Source organism: Asterias rubens, chromosome 12 (genome assembly GCF_902459465.1).
Source record: "Asterias rubens chromosome 12, eAstRub1.3, whole genome shotgun sequence".
In the NCBI taxonomy this organism is placed as follows: domain Eukaryota; kingdom Metazoa; phylum Echinodermata; class Asteroidea; order Forcipulatida; family Asteriidae; genus Asterias; species Asterias rubens.
Window position 1 is genome coordinate 15,469,207 of NC_047073.1, and position 5,645 is coordinate 15,474,851.

Sequence of the window (5,645 nt, forward strand, 5' to 3'; positions counted from 1 at the left end):
CGATAAGTGCACTGGGTTCTTTAACATGCGTTACACACCACATGGGACCAACGGCTTAACGTCCCATCCGAATGACGAAGCAATGGTTAAGTGTTAGGACACGGGTGTCACGGCTTGGGATTCGAACCCACTAGTGTCGGCCTAGATACGAGACTAACTCTCCATTCTTACATCAGATTCAAACCTTTTCTTTCATAACCTTAACCATGTCTATCGTTTGTGTTTGTTTTCCAGTCCGGTCCTGTTCTTCTCAAATCTGACGAATTGCGGCAGATTGCAACGCGTGCCATTAGCAGCACAAACGTTGGGTAACAGGTAGAGTATTGGAGTATGAGGGAAGGCAGTAAAACATGTTTCTTCTCTCTAATAATGCAACAACTTTGTTTTTGTTCTCCACAGATAAACTGTTTGAAGTGAATGCCGTTGCAGATTATTGTGGTTTAAAACTGCCAGGGCCCAACTTCATGGAGCTGCCAATCACAAAAATGTGCTTAGCATGAAACTTCGTCCATGATAAAAACAGGATTACCATCCGAATTTCCATTTGTTGCAAATTGCTTGTTACTTGTATTCAGCTGTTGTTTGCTTGTACCGAAAATCACTTAGAAATTTGGTTGGTAATCCTGTTTTTATCAAGGAAGAAATAACATGCTATAAGCAAACTTTTGTGCTTAGCAGGTTTGTGAAACTAGGTCCAGGTGTTTGCAGCAATAAGGTGAATTGGTAACGTATGAGGGCAAGTGCAAAAAGAAAACAAATTTTTCCTCCGCACCTCCTTATCTTATTTCCCTATGTTTTTTTTCCACAGAAGTTCTCATTTTCAAGCTGATGTTGTGTCAGGTGACAAGACGCCGATGGCCGCTCTGGGACACAGATGACAACAGTTTTGCTCCGGTAATGGGTAGCCTATCGATGCATGATACTAAGCTATTTTAAAAATACACGAACAATATTTAGAACATAGAAGTCTCACAGCTTTTACAAAAGTTTTCAAATCGTTTTCAAAAAGTCTGAGCGTCAATCTTGAAAAATGTCCCTACACCTCTTAGCAAGTACACCAAGTTGGAAGTCAACAACCCCCAGGTTACAATATTTGGAACATTTTGTTTAACACTGAAACCCTTTTTGGGGGGTTCTGTCTAATACAGAATATTTTGAGGGTTTGCAAAAGTTTCCAACCCCACAATACTTGGTACTAACCTTTCTAGTGTTTTTTTCTTCCATGAAGCAGATAACCTTTTTTGAAGATGATGAAGAAGTGAACTGAGCCAGCAGGGACTGGGGTCATGCGAAGATTTGGTAATGTATCGAGTTATAATTACATTTTACCGTTTAAGAAACTACCTATGGAATGTGAAGACAACCCAATCAAGAAATGTGCAAAATCTTTAACAAGTCTAAACATTAGTTTATTAACAACTTTGAAGACAAAGCGATACATGCATTAAAAATTTGCTTTTGATAAAAACCAATCTCTCACTAACCAGTAAAGACAGCTGTATCTAGCAGTCAAAATACTTTTTAATAGATGGAACATTTGCATTGAGGATAAAGAATATTCCATTTGGTTTTTATCCATATACACTGATGTATGTTAGCACTGTTTACTCACAGTACACCCGAGCTGTGTGAAACAGAAATCACAGGCATACTTGGGTATCTATTTGAGATTCCGCAATAGAAAACATGACCTTTAAAACTTCCTTTGAAACGTGTGATTGTACAATCCCCCAAAAATTGCAACCCTCCCTGAAACAATTGAAGTCAGCTGGTCTTGCATTTTTTTGTTTCTAAAATAAATAAATATTGACAACTTTGTCTTGGCTTACTATTCTATTCCCTCAGTCTCTTGTTCCATTGGGACTACAACCGGACATGTTGGGATGTGAATTGGTGGAGGATACATCATGCAGACAAACAACAACAGAGCTCGGTAAGTTTGATGAAGAAAACAATTATTCTAAACGTTTTCTTTGGAGAGAAGGTTCAAATAACAAGTTAAACAAAAAGGTTTCGTGTTTCAGAGTTAGCACTTTTGAAGGTTTCAATTTGTCGAATATTGAAAAAATACAATCATTCCCTTCCTTAAGTTTCCATTCACCATACAACCAGCTCAAAGAAAACATGATCAAAATAGGACGAAACGTTTTGTTTATGAATAAATCCTGAAATAATGGCAATAAAAACAGCAGCTAAAATGCATTTAAAAAAAACTTTTCACTTATAAGTAATCCTACTGCGGATATGGATACTTTTTATCCACAATGATTTAAATCTGAGAAGCGTTACTGACAGTTATATTTCTCAGATTGTGTATTACAACTGCAGGTTACTATTCCTGCGTGGACATATACCGCTCCAGATTTTCAGCTGCCTCAAAAACGCTACAAACTTTTTAAATTAAACTTTCCCATTAATCAGAACAACTGTTATGTGTGTGCCTATAATTAGCCTTTTGGAGGTGTGTGGACACTATCAGACAAATTTACCCCGAAACCTAATAGTGCCACTATCGTGTCCACCATATCTCAAAATGGATTATTGATAGAGTTTCACAAATATCTTGAAAATGTTTATTTTCTACCACAGGTTGAGATGATGACTTTGGAGAAGACATACCCAAACCTTGAGGCTAACCATCGCTTGTTTGGCTGTGTGCCACCAGCTGAAGGACTGCATCAAGTCTACCGAATGACTCTCAGCTACAAGTTACCGATGGATGTTAGGGCGACATTGTAACCAAGGGCCATGTCACATGATGCAACTTCACAACAGGCAATTTGGAGGCAACCGCAGGGTCCGGACCACTTTGGTAGCACATGAGGAATTTTTCGAAAAACGTATTACGATCAGCGAGAACAATAGGTGAACATTGAAATGTGAATGGATTTCTTTCTTGTAGATTGCCTGGAACTGGTTGCGTGTAAACTGCCTCGTCTGACTTGGTCCTCAAACAAGGCAATTTACAGGCAACCAATTCCAGACAATCTCAAAACAGAGAATCTATTCACATTTGAATGTTCACAGTGTAGTCTTGTTGTAGCAAAGTGATTGCCCCCAAATTGCCTGTTGAAGTTACCTCATGTGACAAGGCCCTACGTCACCATGTAACATCTAGCCAGAAGATCTCCCTTGTGTTCATACTGAAACACTCAAGCTGGACCCTCCATGACTGGACCAAGACGGCGCCTTTATGAAGACACTACAGAAGAAGAGCAGGGCCCAATTTCATAAAGCTGTTAAGCAGAAAACTGCTTGACAACTCTGTTTCTAAGCAAAACTTTGGGTGGTGCACCAGTCTCGGCAATATGTGAACTGTTATAAATTTGGCTGGTAACCTTTTTATGTCAATGGGGCATTTAACAGGCAATCTCACTTAAGAAAATCTTTGCTAGAAGATTGTCTCTCTCGTGTTTATTTTCCATACTGTCTTCAAATTGCCTCTTTAATTACCCCATGTGAACATAGGGCCGTGTCCAAATTTGTGACCTCAGCTTTGGCTGTGGCCGTTGTCAAGGATGTTGCTATGGGCCTTGTATTGATTCTTTAAATCGTGTTCTTGTGAGGATCAGGTCACATCCAAAGCCACAGCCACTCAATAGGGACATGTCCACAGCCACTCAATAGGGACATGTCCTTAGTAGAATGAATAGTCAAATAGCTTTTCTTGGATCCATCAAAATCCAATACCACTATAACATTTGCTCGGTAGACACATAAATGGCATGCATTGTTGGTCTGTCACCTCTAGTCACACCAACAAAAACATTCGTTAAATTAAAATGAAATAATCTTTTGATTTTGATGGATTTGGAGTAGACCTATTTTGTATTAGTTTTTATAGTGGTATAAGTTAATTTTATAAGATTAGCATGGGTTATTGGAATTGTAAGGCCACAATATAGACTAAGAGGTGTCATCACTGAATGAGTAAAATTCAAAGATATGTGACATGTGGGAAACTCAAAGTGTACGATTGAGCGCAAATAGAGAGAATTCATGTTTATAGAAAGATTCGCAAAAAAAACCCACTATGTTGTAATGCAAACCACGGCCACATTTGCACAACACAGTGCTCGGTTTGGCAAAGAACTTTGTAGATTTATCATTCTTAATTACATGGCAAAGTGTGTTGTCACAATACAAACCACTGTATTATTGACAACTCATCTAATTACATGTATTAATATAAATCTACGGCTGTTTTGTGAAATGAACCAGCGCGCACTCGCACCCTCCTTCTTCACGAAACCCTTGCACTAAAACCATAATAATAAAACACTAACAATAATATCATCATTATTAACACCCCACTCACTGCACACACACCCTATTCAATCCGCGCATACTACATTCATGCTCTGAAAAAGAAAAAAAAACACGCATTTTCTCTACTTGTGCTCAAAACACTTCTTAATTATTAGTGAAAAATAGTCATAAACTGTTGACATATATTGCAGTATTTAATACATGAAGTTTATATTGATATATTGTAACAAATCTCAAGTAATCATTAATCTTTGTAATAAATAGTAATATATCAAGAGTGAAACTGACTGATTGAGTTGTAAATATTTGGGGTTTGAATAAAGAAACTTCCCTAAAATGCAAAAACTATAGCCTTATGATTTGTTTGTGCATTTTAGAGCAAAATTTGATAAAAACGCAAGACTACAGCCTTATGATTTTTTCGTTCATTTTAGAGCAAAAATTTATAAAAATGCAAGACTAAAAAAATGCAATTGAAAAAAAATGCCTTATGATTTTTTCGTTGATTTTAGAGCAAAAATTGATAAAAATGCAAGACTATAGCCTTATGATTTTTTCGTTCATTTTTGAGCAAAAATTGATAAAAATGCAAGCCTTATGATTTCGTTCAGTTTAGAGAATTTTTTTTATAAAATTTTTTCGTTCATTTTAGAGCAAAAATTGATAAAAATGCATCACTATATATAGCCTTATGATTTTTGCGTTCATTTTAGAGCAAAAATTGAAAAAAAATGCAAGACTACACAGCCTTGTGATTTTTTCGTTCATTTTTGAGCAAAAATTGATAAAAATGCAAGACTACAGCCTTGTGATTTTTTCGTTCATTTTTGAGCAAAAATTGATAAAAATGCAAGACTACAGCCTTGTGATTTTTTCGTTCATTTAATAGCAAAAATTGAAAAAAAATGCAAGATTGTGATTTTTTCGTTAAATTTATAGCAAAAATTGATAAAAATGCAAGTACAGCCTTGTGATGTTTTCGTTCATTTTAGAGCAAAAATTTATAAAAATGCAAGACTACAGCCTTGTGATTTTTTTGTTCATTTTACAGCAAAAATTGATAACATTGCAAGACTACAGCCTTATGATTTTTACTTTCATTTTAGAGCAAAAATTGATAAAAATGCAAGACTATAGCCTTATGATTTTTACTTTCATTTTAGAGCAAAAATTGATAAAAATGCAAGACTACAGCCTTGTGATTTTTTCGTTCATTTAATAGCAAAAATTGAAAAAAAATGCAAGACTATAGCCTTGTGATTTTTTCGTTAATTTTAGAGCAAAAATTGATAAAAATGCAAGACTACAGCCTTGTGATGTTTTCGTTGATTTTAGAGCAAATATTGATAAAAATGAAAGACTATAGCCTTATGATT

The 5,645-nt window shown here is 35.9% G+C and overlaps 1 long non-coding RNA gene across 1 annotated transcript; it reads left to right on the forward strand.

Moving 5' to 3' along the window:
- The first annotated feature begins 296 nt into the window (after positions 1–296).
- Positions 297–4,059, forward strand: LOC117298010. Its single transcript, XR_004519934.1, has 3 exons — positions 297–315; positions 809–1,933; positions 2,590–4,059. It is a non-coding gene; the product is annotated as an uncharacterized LOC117298010 (long non-coding RNA).
- Positions 4,060–5,645: the final 1,586 nt, after the last annotated feature.